This window comes from Papio anubis, chromosome 2 (assembly GCF_008728515.1).
Source record: "Papio anubis isolate 15944 chromosome 2, Panubis1.0, whole genome shotgun sequence".
NCBI lineage: Eukaryota > Metazoa > Chordata > Mammalia > Primates > Cercopithecidae > Papio > Papio anubis.
The window spans coordinates 130,820,639-130,836,033 of record NC_044977.1 but is presented as its reverse complement, the minus strand read 5'-3'; the positions used below and the strand labels follow the sequence as shown (position 1 = coordinate 130,836,033).

At 39.1% G+C, this 15,395-nt stretch overlaps 1 protein-coding gene across 8 annotated transcripts in view; it reads left to right on the top strand.

Moving 5' to 3' along the window:
* Positions 1 to 15,395, top strand: part of PPM1L (protein phosphatase, Mg2+/Mn2+ dependent 1L) — a 301,919-nt gene that overhangs the window by 178,285 nt on the left and 108,239 nt on the right. The window contains exons 4-5 of one of the 8 annotated variants that reach the window (XM_021934707.2): positions 7,921 to 8,021; positions 10,487 to 10,667. The exons of 5 other annotated variants lie outside the window; for them this stretch is intronic. The gene's annotated coding sequence lies outside the window, so the exon portion shown is untranslated. Of the gene's footprint in view, positions 8,022 to 10,486; positions 10,668 to 15,395 lie in introns of all 8 variants that reach the window. 2 more of the 8 variants (XM_021934706.2, XM_021934709.2) reach the window with 2 other exon arrangements.

Below are 15,395 nucleotides of genomic sequence, written 5' to 3'. Positions count from 1 at the left end.
ATATGCGCAGAATTGAACTTCTCATTCCAGTTTATACTGCCAGTGAGTTTTGGAAATGGGAATCATGAATTTTTTGCGAAGTTTTTAAATTTATTTAGCGTGGTATCTTACAGAGTAAATGGTAAATAGATGGAAATAAAATGTAGTTTTACTTTAAATTAGCCTTTTAGGTGATCAAAACATCAATTCAATTGAGTTTGGCATATTGTTCTAATGTGATTATTATTAACAGAATTTATAGTCTTGGATTTTTACACTAGTTGTAAAGTGTTTAGTGAGTCCTTGTGTTCTCAGGAGGCTGTTTTACTATAAACTAACCTGCCATTACTGGAAGTAGAAGACCAACTCTTAATTCATTATCTCAACAAATCATAACAAGGATGAAAATAACTCTACCATATGTTTTGAGAAGACCTTATGGTTTAATTATACCTATTATCTCATGTATAAGAGATACATGAGATCTTCAGATGAAATTAGTGATATAAGTAAGAAGGAAGGAAGAAAATGAAGGAGGAGGAGGAAAATGAAGTCTAAAGAGTAAGTGGCTGGTCCAGAGCTGAACAACTAGTTTGGGGTAGGGCCAGAGAAAGGACAGAAACCCCATCTTTCTAGTTCTACTCATTGCACTCTTACAGGGTGCTGACACTCTTTAAAGGATCTGCTTGAATGAGGTGATGGTGGTGGATATTCTAGCTGTAATACAAGCTAATCTCATAGCCACAAACCTCTGGATTCAGAATTCTAGCACCAAGGAGTACTACTGATAGAAGGAGAAGAGGCAGCATTGAGGGCAGCTGAATGAGAGAGATGGGTCTTGTATCTAGGAACTTTGAGGCAGGGTCCTAGCAGAGGGTCTCCTTCAGGAACCTATGTTACAGCCCAAAAGCCTGGTTGTATACCTACCTGCCCCTTTGCCCCTTTCCTCTAGCGTCTTTTTCTCTGTGGATTCATAATGTAATTCAATTGAAACCTTTCTTTCTGGAGGGCTTCAGCAGCGGCCTCTCTTAATGATTTCTGAGCCATAATAGGTTGTCCCATGCATTTTGATGCTTGATTAGAATTTTAGAATGTGGGAACTGCAGTTTACAGACCATCTAGCTAGGTCCTTGTTTGAAAATGAATGCAGTGAGAAGACTGCTATGTTTGATATGAAAGCTGATAAATAGTAAACCTGGACCCAGAACCCTTAATTCAGATCTCTTTCCACTGCATGATTGCTCTTTTGTTTCATTTCGATAAGGCAGTCTGCACACCAAGAGTGTAAGCTTTTTAAAACCAAGGACTTCTTAGAACTTTCCCGCTTAATGGCTACCCCATGCTGAATATGTTCTAGGGTAACAAAAGTGTACATTGAATTGACTTTGGAGCAAAAGAATCTGCTGGCTGTGCTAACTATGGCTTCCTCTGATTAAGTAGGGGGATGTTTGTTTCAATGTGAGAAATTCCTTTTCTGAGCTCTGCTATGAATATGCTATGCCAGTGGTGGCTGTGGGTGGTGGGTACACAGTCAAGATACTAAGCCACAGGACTGCATTCTGACCTAGAATAGATGGTCGTTATGACAGCATTCTCCTGAGCTCTCCTGACTTGCTTTGGTTATTGGATATGTAAAGCATTCATTGATAAAGGAACTTCTTTAAGAGGCAAGGCACTTGTGCTTGTTTTATTTCAAGTATATTCCAAGGAGCTTGTTTAGTCCTGTAAATAATCATTGATACTCAATGCCTCACAGCATATATTATTTCTGTTTTGCAGATGAATCAAGAAAGTCAGACTCGTTGGGTTTTCTACCTAAGGCAAATGTGTTAGTATTGTATAAATAGATGCTCTGAAAGACAGTGGGATAGGAGGCCTTTTTCTTCACCTTTACCTTTGCCAGATGTATGTACAAGGAACATCCCACGACTTAAAGATTGAAAACTCTAACCTGTGTGACGTTAATACACCAACATCAACAAAGGCCCAGAATCAAAGCTGGGCTGTGTTATCTTTTCTAACCAGAAGCTCTCTCAGAAAAGTACAGCTGGAAAAGCAAAGTAATTTCCAGTTGTGTCTTTGAAGTTGTCTGGTGTGATATGATGGATGTTTAATACATGGTATGGATATTTTTAAAATAGGGAGCAATCATAAAATGATAACATAGAGGAACTTTTGAACAACAACATTTAAGGTCTAAAAGAAAAACCCTACAGAGCATTTTTTTCTTCCTTTACTTTATAGCTGTGTCTGTAGTCTGATGCTGATGAATTTTCTTTTTAAACTAGTGGTTTATACTCATTGGTAGTGAAACTGTTACATATTATATGATTTTTGTACCATGAAAAATTTCTCAATTTCATGAGATCTATCATTTCCCTGTGTGTGTGTGTGTGTGTGTGTGTGTGTGTATGAATTTATTGTACTAATTTTTTCCATTTTTGGTCAGACAGTTGCTATGTGGTTTAGTGGCTTTGTTTAGTATTAAGTCTCCTAGATGAGCAATACAGCAAGAGAAGAGTGTCAGTGACACATAGTGTGTAGTAGGTACCCAGTAAATGTGTATCGAATGAATTAATTAGGGAATGAATGACTCCAGATCATAACACAAAGCCTGGACTAAACCAATTAGTGACCTATTTTAGAATGTTAGAGTTAAGTGACATTAGAAGTCACTTAATCTAGTTTCCTGTTGGGAGATATCAAATGAAATAGATCTATTTGCTCTAGAAAATATTTTAAAGGAGAGATTTAGAGTATTGGAAAGGATACCAGATTTAGTTAGATGATCTGGGTTCCATAGGCAGCTAAAGTCTTGCTTTTTTGTATGACCTTGGATATGTTCCTTAGTTTTTCCCTTGTAAAGTATGGATAAAATGAGATAATGGATGTAAAATTGTGGGGTTCAAGTATTTAATCTACCTAGCACCCTTCTTGACTTCTAGCAACAGACTACACACCCATCCTGACCGCAGAGCATATGGCCTGGTACCTCACCTTATCTGAACACAGTTCAGGAGGTGGGAACATGATTGAAACAGGGCCAACTAGAGTATTCCTGTGGGATTCTTCAATGCTATCCTGACAAGCCTTTTTCTCTAGTATGGTATTGCTGTAAGGATCAGTGTTTGGAGCTACTGGTAGCAAATTGCTACCTTCTGACTCCCTCTGTTGGAGAGAATATTATAGCATACAAAGAGTATCAGTGCTATGTTTGAATGTTTATGTACCTGCCAAAGTTTCAGTTTGTGTTGAAACTTAATCCCCAATGCACAGTATTATGAGGTAGGGCCTTTAGGAGGTGATTAAGTCACCAGGGCAGAGCCCTCAAGAATGGGACTAGTGACCTTATAAGAAGGCTAGAGGGAACTAGCTAGGTCCTTTTGTCCCTCTTTCTCTCCTACCACGCGAGGACACCTGGACGGTATCATCTATGAGAACAGGCCTTCGCCAGAGACTGATCTTGGGCCTCCCAGTTTGCAGAACTATGAGAAAATAAATTTGCTTTATAAAATGCCCACTCTGTCGTATTTTGTTATAGCAGCACAAATTGATGAAGACAAACAGATCTAAGGCAGAGATGCAAGGCAGATGGGGTCTAAGTTTCTGATTTAGTTCTTCTTTGAGGCAAACCTAACTCCTATGTTTACAGCAGTTTTTTGTTTTGTTTTGTTTTTAGTCTCAAAATTCCCTTTTAGGGGTTAAGGTAGCTTGTGAGGTTTCTGTGATTCGCTGACTGAAAGATTTTCAACTCATCTAGTAACCAGTGAACTGAAGAAAACAGGATTCATGGGGTCTAACCAGAAAGCATCTTTATTTTGTTTCCTATTTTCCAATTAGAGTGTATTCAGTAGAGGAAGCTCCTCCCTACCCCAAAATGAAAACTTGGGTGGCCCTATGATTTTCCTCTTAATTTAAAGTAATATACTTCATTACAGTGACTTTTAGTTGGAAATTATCAGAGTAGAATGGCCAATTCCATGAGGTAATCAAAACTTCAAAGTTGATTTGAGTTAAATTTCCCAGTTTCCCTTTCCCAGTTAGTTCCTTTGACAGTTAGAAACTCTGTCTACCTTAAGTTTCTACTTGATAGTTCCTGATCCTGCCAGGGCCTAAGCTGGAAAAGGAAGGAAAAGAGGGAGAGGAAAAGAGAGGGGGCAGGATAGTGCTTACTTGGCTGATAGTGACACATGGCTTCATGCTTCAGTGCCTGGTAAGTGTTTAAAGCTCACTCTTTCTGCTGGTCACTGTGAGTTTCTGCCATGCCTACCCTCTTCATTTTATTTACTTGTAGTGTAGTCAGTGCATTTTCCCCACATCCTGGTTTTCAGCAATCTGTTCCATAAATGTTCCATTGTGAGATTCCTTTCACTGCTCCAGGCAGTCCTCTGGCAGGATCTAAGTGGCTTCAGGCCAGCTCTCCCCCTTGTGGCTCGCATCTGTCCACAGGGAGCACTCGTGATCCTGGACAGACAAGCACTGGGAGTGCAGGCCAGTCTAGCACAGTCCCCGCCACCTTCCCACCTCTCCTTCAGCTTCTGCTCTTCTAGCTTTTCCAGGCAGGAGTCACACATATATCCCCTCCTAACTGTAGGGGCACATGCCAGGCTTCCTGAACAGCCCTTTTGAAGCCCCTCTCTCCTGACTTGCCCACATCACCATCACTCATTCCTCTGTGTTACATGTAAGAAGGGGGACACTGTGCTCCCAAGAAACCTTCCTTAGAAACTCTCCCTTAATTTCCATACTTTTGACTCTTTTATTTTGAATGTGGGTTAGGGCTTTTTAGAACCACAAAACAGGTTGCAAAATGTTTCTTTTACAAATGTACACGTGGGCCTGGAACTTCAGAGTGGAATTTCATGAACATATCTTGGTATCTGTGTTGAAATTTCTGATTTAGCAGTCCCTTAAAAAAAAAAAGTGTTTTGTAAACTGTGAAGTGCTACACAAATGTAGGGAATTAACTCCCTTTGCCCTAAAGACATGCAAGAACTGAATGAGACAAAAGAGAGAATAAAATGTGGTTATACTTCTTGAAGAAGAAAACATTTGCAAGAGATTTATGGGGGCTAGCCTGAGTGACTTGTTTTTGTATCTAGTTAGTTCATACTGTATTACTTAGTTGAGGTAGTATTGTTCATAATACACAGCTTCCAATTTGTGCTGCTTGTAACCGAATTCAGGTTTAGCTGCTCCCTACCTGAAAAACCAAATACATGAGAGGTGAGATGTGGTGAAAGGAAGGCAGTTTTATTCAAATGCCAACAGAGGACATGACCAGGCTGAAGCCTCAAAGGAACCATCTCAAAATTTTAGGTGGAGCGAAGGAAGAAAGCTTGGTATGGGAAACATGCGGGAGCAGTGCATGCTGCAGGTCTGTATGTCACTTTCTGATGGCCGTCTTCAGTTCTTATACACCTGGAGTGTGAGCTGGTGTCATTTTGGTTGTGGCTGGGTTGTAGATTCACTGCCTTGAGGTAATCTCTAAGTGGGGGAGAATTCCATACCTAAGTCTTCATGCCGGGTTCATTTTAAGATTAGCCCATGAATTTCTAAGCAAGCATATGGTTAGATAAGTGCAGAGTGCCAGGGAGTGGGAAAGAGAGGGAAACAGTGAATTTTAAGGTACATTTTAAGGCTATAGTTTAAGACAAGGGGAAAAGAAGTTTTAAAATGCATTTCTAAGCTGAGAGGTTCAGTTACATGCTCTTCTAACTGAATGTATAAATGACACTAATTAAGACAGTAAGGGACAAATATTTGAAATAAAAAATAAGAGTTGCTCAGGCAGCCAGTATTTCTCTGCCTTTTGGTTTAGGCAGCCTGAAGTTTGTACAGACACTTAACATGTCCACATACTCAGTGTAGGTTTTTGTGGTTATGGTATTTTGCCTATGTGCACAAGCTGATTGACCATCCCATACCACACCAGAAAAGTACTTTCTTCACTCAAAGGTTGGAGAAATTGCCAGAGAACAGGAGAGATCAAATGGGAAGCTGCACCCATCACCTGGAATCCACAGGTCCTCATTTATCCCTTTAGTTCATTCAGCAATTATTTACTGAACACCTACTATTTTCCCAAGGCACTATGCTAGCCAGTAGGTCTATAGTGGTGAAATAGACAGAGTTAGCTATCTAATGGGGGAAACAGGACATCACACATTTTCATGCCCAATTATAAATTGTGCTAAGTGGCAAGAAGAAAAAGAAAAGGATGGGAGAAGAACAGAGATCTCCTAACTTAGTTTGGTATGTATGGGGAAGGCATTCTTGGCGGAGGAGACATAAAGGGTGGGTCTCACTATTTGTCCATGTTTTCAATTCACATGTTCCTAGTTAAAATTAAATACCAGTAGTCAGTATCTAAATATCCTTAGGTTAGGACATAGTATTTTCCAGGGTTATGATGCAAACCTATTCTTCCAAAATGTTTTCTTCTTCAGATGGTGCTTGATACTTTTCTTAAGTAGAGCTAAGAATTTGTTTTAAAAAGGCTACTTTGAGAAACGTCACTGTTTATTGGAATATAAATTTGTGTATAATACTTTCTCTATGTAGTCAGTTCTGCCTTCTCAGAGCTTTTTTTTTTATGCCAAACTTGAAGAACTCTTGCAGAGGAGTCATTCTTTTGTTTTTTTGCTCTTTCTCATACTTTATAGTCAGTTCTTCCACTTACTTATTTTATTTCAAAGCAGGGATCCAAGGGAAGGAGGGGTGAAGAAAACCTTTTTCACTATGTATGTTTTCTCAAAAAAAAAAATTTACCTAAGGTTTTCTTCAAGAAAGTAAGAAAGTGAATATGGTTTTGAGCATATTATGAACACAGAGCAATTTCACTTGACTGAAATAAGATGGATTGAAAAAAGCCTGTATTTCCACTCCTATATAGTATCTGCTTAAAGTGTGGGCTACAGTGAATGCTTGACTCCTCTTCAAGCTATCAGAAGTTTTATTTTGATAGAAATTATTTCCCAAATGCTGCATGACATAGGAGACATAGTGCTGGACAGTGCATTAAGAAACTTTGCTTCTGACTTATATTTTGTTCCCTGTAGTCTTGGGTAAGTTGTTTAGTTGCTGTATGCCTCAGTTACCTTAGCTACAAGGTGAGGGTGGTGATAATACCTGCCTCACTGCTTCTCAGAATTGTTGGGGAAATACATGAAGTAATCTTATAGGATGAAGACTCCTTTAAATGATCAAAATCTTCACATTTGATAACTGATTATTATTGCCATTTGTCTGTTTCTGAGTATGATATTCGTGGCTGATCTTAGTCTCTCAAGTCATTTTCCCCAAGTTTACTTACCCTTAGACCAAGATTCATGGCATCTTACCTGTGTGTCTAGCTGGAAAAATGTTATATGACATGGGTACCACTAATGCAGATATTCCAGGAGGTCGTGTATATTAGAAAAATGTGTCTTTTGAAATAGAAGAGAACTGAATTTGAATTTCAGCCTCATCATTCACTGCTGAACGACCTGGGGAATTTAATCTTTTTGTGCTTCAGTTTTCTCATCTGTGAAATGGCTGTGAGAATTAAACGATAAACACTATGAAAATGCTTAACACACTGCCAGGTGTTATCGTAGGCTTTTAGTATATGCTAGTTCTCTTTGCTTTTAAAACAAGCAGAATGGAACCCAGTACTTGCAACACAGGTTATTTTCTTTATAAGAGATCCATAAAGGGAGTATGATTAACACAAACTTAGTTTCTATTCACATTTTGCTGTAGTTGAGAAAGTGAGGCACATCTGTACTTGTTTTCTAATAAAATCATAATTTCTTAGATAAAATTGCCTTGTATTATATGCAATTTTTAGAGAACTGAGTATTAGCTGTTTGTTGATAGAAATAGCACAGAAAACAATTTTTATTTTAATTTGAAATGCTATATTTTGAGTGAATGATTTTTTTGTTATTTATGTAGGACTTATATCTACCTATTCCTAGAAAAGTTTTTGAATTGTTCACAAAATTAAGCCCAATGGAAAACAAGGCAATTAAAAATGAAATTGAAACAAAAATAAGGTAAGCATAAAGGTATCTTCAGACACCTGATGATAAGTGGTATAAAATGGAAGAACAAGAGCTCTTCTTGTTTATTGCATTTCTTGTTGTTCCATCATCATTTTTCATTATCCCTCTTTGAGCATCCCCCACCTCCCTCTCTTCCTTGCCTCCTCATTGTTTGGAGGAATGGGAGACATGGGAGCTAGGGAAGTTGGTGGGTAATGAGCCACAGCTGACCAAGAATTTGCAGCATGCAAATAGAAAGCATACATTCTTTTTGTTGCTTTGACTTTTTTTTTTTTTAATTCACAGCTCCAAATATTGCATCTGCAAATATATTGTCTCTTGCCTGGGGTATAACCTTTCTTCCTGTCTTTATTTGAAATGTTTCTGAGCCAGGAATCATGGAATGAATGACTCAGACAATCTGATTACATAAAAAAAGATTTTGATACATAGCTTTCTATTTGTGAATTTAAAATGACTGAATTTGTCTTTAATAAAAGTGCCTCTTGAGAAATGTGTTTAATGGAGGTTTATGCTGTTATGGATATTTCAACCTAATAGTGTAATTACCATATGTCATTAATCCTATTTCTACAGGGAATTTGTCCCCTTTTTTTCTTTTAAAGCTAGAGAGTAACAAAAGCAAATGTTTTTAACTTTTGCACATTATTCATTTTAGATGTAAGTTGACAAGTTGAAGGTATGAAAATGAGAAATCTGGATGATCAATTTTTTAAAAAGTGGCAACCATTAAGCTATGTTCAAAAAAAATGCCTCATGGCATCCCCCTCCTGTGTTGATATTAGTGTAAAACACTTCCTGCTGAATCTTTTATTTTTAGCTTTTGATTTTCTGTGCTCCCCACCCCAAATACTTTTTTGGTAGGCCTCCTGCTGTGACAAAGTCAAATAACTGAAAATGAGGGAAGGTTAATATTTAAGTGGTAAATTTAAGAGATTACACATTCAGTGTTTGCTTGCTCACTCTTCTGAGAGAAAGAGGTGGTGTTACCTCTTGCTTTTTTCTCTTCCCTTCTTTCCATTATTCCCATCCAACATTATGTTATTATGAAAGTAATATATATTCATTGTAGAAATCCTTAAAAATACAGAAAACTTAAAGAAGGAAAAAAAATGTCTCGTGTAATTCCTTCACTCCAAAAGAACAACTAATGCTAGAGGTTCTGTAATGATACACATCCTTATTTTATGCGTATATGGATTCACGCTATAGGACAGCTTGGTGAACTTTTTTTTCCAGTTACCAATATACTATAAATATTTTACACCATTGGCCAGGTGCAATGGCTCACACCTGTAATCCCAGCACTTTGGGAGGCTGAAGTGGGTGGATCACTTGAGCCTCGGAGTTTGAGACACGCCTGGGCAATGTGGTGAAACCGTGTCTCCACAAAAAGTACAAAATGAGCTGGGCATGGTGGTGCTTGCCTGTAGTCCCAGCTACTTGGGAGGCTGAGTCAAGAGGCCCACTTGAGCCCAGGAGGTGGGGGTTGCAGTGAACTGAGATCGTGCCATCACACTCCAGCCCGGGTGACAGAGTGATACTCTGTCTCCAAAAAAAAAAAAAAAAAAAAATCCCATCATTAAATCATGTTTCAATGGCTGTGTGATGTTTTCTCTACAATATAAATGTATCTAGATATGGACAAAACATAGTTACCTGAAAACAAAAGCCTTTAAGTCCCAAACCCTGAAGGTAAGTCACAAATCATATAACCCTGGCATGAGTGAAGACCTGTGTGTTACTAAGCAGGGACTGAGCTGCTTGGGACCATCCAGAGAGTTTGTAGAACCAAATATGTAGTCGTCAGGGACTGCTCAACTCCTTTTGATTATAAATAATAACTCCTTTAACTTTATATTGGCAATCCTTTAATTCTCTCATCCTGAAGATGTAGTTTAGATTCTGATCTGTTGCTCTTATCTCCACTCCAACCTAATCTTATTTAAAGAATGGTATAATTTACAACAGTCAAGGTAACCTTTCTGGAAGGGAGGAGGCTAAAAGAGTGACTGGGTACGTACATCTGTATGTGTATATAAATACCCCCTTCTTGTTTGGTTTAGCATAGTCAAAAAAGTAGTGATCCGTCAGATAGAGTTTGCTGGGCCAGAAATACCGCAGTGCAGCAGAGACCTTGGAAAATGTGAGATAGCATATGCTTAAGCAATGCTGCACTAGTGTTGCATAAATGGTGGAGGCTGCGGCTCCCCTGTTTGTTTTTCCCAGTAGACTTGTCCTGGGACCTGAAGCTATGCAACCTGAAAGGAGAAGCTTCAGTGATGGAGTCCTAATTGTACCAAATCAAAGTTCATTGAATCAGCCAGGTCATTAACTCGTTGATAATTAATTACTAGCTGCTTCACTGCTGGAAAATGTCATCAAGCCATTGTACTAAATCTGCTTTAAAGAATGCATTTTCCTTTTTGAATGGTTCATGTTTTGTTGTCTTGTAGAAAAATCAGAAAAACATCTTGACAATCCAGTAAAGCTGGCAGTCCCACCTGCTGTGTCCTCAGCCACCATTGGTCTCTCAAGCCTGCATCTGACTGTGGGCAGGCCCTGCAGAAGAAACACATCTGAAGATTGCCAATAAACTAAGACTCACCTGGGTCAAGGGTGTGGCAGAGCTTTGAAGTGGGTCCTTAATCTAGATGTTTCATCTGTTTGAGTCTCTCCCACCTCTTCTATTATAATTATAAGAGTTATATGGGGGAACCTGGGGAGATTTTTTTTCCCTCAGGCTGGAGTGCAGTGGCACAATCTCGACTCACTGCAACCTCCGCCTTCCGGGTTCAAGCTATTCTCCTGTCTCAGCCTCCTGAGTAGTTGGGATTACAGGTGCACACAACCACGCCCGGCTAATATTTTTTGTATTTTTAGTGGAGATGGGGTTTCACCATGTTGGCCAGGCTGGTCTCAAACTCCTGACCTCATGATCCGCCCACCTCGGCCTCCCAAAGTGCTGGGGTTACAGGTGTGAGCCACTGTGCCTGGCCAGGAGACTTTTAAAACAAATTTCTTGACATTTTAATGGTCCAAGATTCATTCAACTGTAGGTATCAATCTAATGATGTGAAGAATATATGCACCAGCTTCTCTAAAACAGCTGTAAGTGAATAGAGTTTCTTGGATGTTTAGTATTCCCAAGAGTGTATTTTGAAATATGGTTTCAGAATCAACAAAATTGTTTCTTAACATACTCTTTTGCTTGTGTAATTATGCCAGTTAGTTAATGGCAGAAACATTATAGTGGAAAACAGCCTTAAATATGAAGTATTTAAAGTAGTTGTGAGATTTTGTTTCCGAAATGGACTTAATAAATCCTACCTGATATTATATTTCCTTTTTAGGAGAGTTTAATCCATTTGTCGTCATTATAATTATCTTATTGGTCCTGACTTTTTAAATTACTTTCTTATGGTTTATCATGTCACACAGGTGGAGCCTCATATGTATTGATAGTTATGCAATGTTTGGTAGAATAATTCTAAAGTAGAATGAATTTCACTTGAAAAAACCAATCTAGTGTGAATTTTGTTAGGCCAAGTGGGTTTCTTTCCCCTCTTGATTTTAGTTTAATTGACAGAATACATCTGTGGTCTTAGCTTAGTGCCTGGCCTACAGTATATGCTCAATCACTGTCAGCACTTGTGAACATTTTTATTATATTCACTAAAATATTTCAGCTCATTTGTTTTTTACCTCTACGTAGTAGCTGGTTGCTTTTGATTGAAATAATGAAATCTCTCAGTATTTGTATTTACATAGTCTTACACAATTAAAAGAAAAGTGAACTCTGTGAATATATTTTAATAAAATATGTTTCCCAGGAGCTAGTTAAATAATTTAAATTCACTTAATAGTCATCTCAGAATTATAACTTTTCTCATTTATCATCTGTTTTATTTAATGATGAAAGAATACAAAACCATGTAAGAGAAATATTTGACCCAATCAGAATAAAATGGCTATTGTCTGCTTAAAGCATTTCAATGCTTTATACTATTTTTAAAAGTCCTTATTAATCAAGGTCCCAAATGTTTTATGCCCTCAAAGCACAATGAATTAACGTGAAGAGTCACTCAATGGTAGGAACTGTTGTGCCTCAAGTTCAGGATACTTTCTAAGTGTATGTGTTTTAATATTTTTATTATTGTTCAGTATTATTTTTTGCAGGTATGATCTACATAAAATTAAGAGAGTGTGGTTTAAGTTTGATGATACTTAAATTTATTTTAAAAGACTGACCTCAAGAATGCTTGTCCTAAAATATTAAGTGTTTTTACATTCTTGATAGGAAGTTCAAGTATTTTTCCTGCTTCATCCTATATCATTACTTCTTATTATCACCACAATCTTATAATGTTGAAAATCAGTCACACTTGGTCTCATTTTTGCTGCCTTAGTTAATGCTCAGCAAGAGAATTGCTATTATTTAATAAATAGATTTGTTCATTGTCACTACTGTGACAGCAGGAATTTGAAGCCATCTGATTTCTTAGCTGGTTCTGTTAATTCAATAATGGTGTCATACGGCCGATTGATGGCTGCTAAGTCACCAAAGCTAATGTGGAGGTGTTGGAGAAACTTCTGTTTCAATGATACATGAAAATACGAGCATATCTGTAACCTTCTGGTTAATTAATATGCCTTCTTTCCTTTAGGTTTATGCAGTTTAACTTTGCGAGATTACCACTTAATATGATGGCTGCGAAATAGATAGTCATATTAGGAGCCTGTGAACTATTATCTTTACTCTGCTGTTAGTCTGTCAATATTATGGTTAATTCTCAGGATTTCCAGATTATATAGGCTTTGCAGATTCTTTGTAGCCTGCCTTAAATTACTCATTAACACCTCAGAAGTAGGGTAGTATGGTAGAGGGAAATAAATAACTAAAATATATGGAATAAAATTTAAGACATAAAGTGATTTTGAAGATCTTCTAATCCAATCCCTTCAGCCCACTCCCCGGTTTTACAGGTAAGGGGACTGACAGCCAGTGAGGTTAAGGAATGCGTACAAGAGCACACATTCACAGAGTTGGTTGATTGCTGTGTGACTGGGAACCCAGATTTCCTAGTCTTGTTCAGGACTCCTTCCAGAAGCTGGAATAACAGAACTTTACTGCCCTGCATTTTACTATGGAACAGAATGAATTGTCCAAAAACAGCATGCCTTACCCACTTCTAAAGACTTTTGAAGCCGGTGAGTTGTGGGGCACAGTTGTTATTAGAGCAGCTCCAAGGCAAGAACCCAAGGACAGAGCAATGGCAGGGCTCTGAAAAATAGGTATAGAAATAAAGGTTTGAGAGTATAATGAGGAATAAATAAGATAATGCATTTAAGCACTTAGCATAGTGTTCAACATATAGACAGTTTTCAATAAATATCAGCTATTGCTATTTATCATAGAATTAAAATTCTTAAGTATCCTTACATAGTTGCAGCCTGCTGTTACTTCTGGTCTTCCACTATTTCCTTTCCCTTTCCCTTCCCCTCCAAACACACATACATACTCTTACCTCCAGCTCTATAACTCTGCAGCTCTGTAACCCAATTCTAAACCCCAAATATCCATGTTTTTCATGCCTTTATGTTTTTATATGGAATGTATTCTCTGCCTGGATTGCTACCCAGCCCATTCTGCTCAGCAACTCCTTACATCCCTCAAAATTTGGCTCACATGTCCCTTTGGACATGATATGATATGGTTTGGCTGTGTCCCCACCCAAATCTCAACTTGAGTTGTATCTCTCAGAATTCCCACGTGTTGTGGGAGGGCCCCAGGGAGAGATAATTGAATCATGGGGCCCCGTCTTTCTCATGCTATTCTCATGATAAAGAGTAAGTCACATGAGATCGGGTGGGTTTATCAGGGGTTTCTACTTTTTCCTCATTTTTCTCTTGCTGCCAGCATGTAAGAAGTGCCTTTCACCTCCCACCATGATTCTGAGGCCTCCACAGCCATGTTGGAACTGGAAATCCAATTAAACTTTACTCTTTTTCTTCCCAGTCTCAGGTATGTTTTTATCAGCAGCAATGAAAACGGACTAATACAGTAAATTGGAATCAGTAGAGTGGGGTGTTGCTGAAAAGGTACCTGAAAATGTGGAAGTGACTTTGGAACCGAGTAACAGGCACAGGTTGGAACAGTTTGGAAGGCTCAGAAGAAGACAGGAAAACGTGGGAAAGCTTGGAACCTCCTCGAGACTTGTTGAATGGCTTTGACAAAAATGCTGATAGTGATATGAACAATAAGGTACAGGATGAGGTGGTCTCAGATGGAGATGAGGAACTTGCTGGGAACTGGAGCAAAGGTGACTCTTGTTATGTTTTAGCAAAGAGACTGGTGGCATTTTGCCCCCTCCCTAGAGATTTGTGGAACTTTAAACTTGAAAAAGATGATTTAGGGTATCTGGTGGAAGAAATTTCTAAGCAGGAAAGCATTCAAGAGTTGACTTGGGTACTGTTAAAGGCATTCAGTTTTATAAGGGAAGCAGAGCATAACTATTTGGAAAATTTGTAGCCTGACTATGCAATAGAAAAGAAAAACCCATTTTCTGGGGAGAAATTCAAGCCAGCTGCAGAAATTTGCATAAGTAGCAAGGAGCCTAATGTTAATCCCCAAGACCATGGGGAAAATATCTCTAGACCATGTCAGAGACCTTCATGGCAGCCCCTCCCATCACAGGCCTCAAGTCCCAGGAGGAAAAAGGGGTTTTGTGGGCTGGGCACAGGGTCCCTGTGCTGTGTGCAGCCTAGGGACTTGGTGCCTTGTGTCCCAGCCGCTCCAGCCTTGGCTGAAAGGGGCTGATGTACAGCTCAGGCTGTGGCTTCGGAGGGTGGAAGCCCCAAGCCTTGGCGGCTTTCACGTGGTGTTGAGCCTGTGGGTGCACTGAAGTCAAGGATCGAGGTTTGGGAATCTCTGCGTAGATTTCAGAAGATGTATGGAACTGCCTGGATGCCCAGGCAAAAGTTTGCTGCAGGGGTGGGGCCCTCATGGAGAACCTCTGCTAGGGCAGTGTGGAAGGCAAATGTGGCATTAGAGCTCCCACACAGAGTTCCTACTGGGGCACTGCCTAGTGGAGCTGTGAGAAGAGGGCCACCATCCTCCAGACCCCAGAATGGTAGATGCACTGACAGCTTGAACTGTGGGCCTAGAAAAACTGCAGACGGTCAACACCAGCCCATGAAAGCAGCCAGGAGGGAGGCTATACCCTTTAAAACCAAGGGGTGGAGCTGCCTAAGACCATGGGAACCTACCTCTTGCATCAGTGTAACCTAGATGTGAGACCTAGAGTCAAAGGAGATCATTTTGGAGCTTTAAAATTTGACTGCCCTGCTGAATTTTGGACTTGC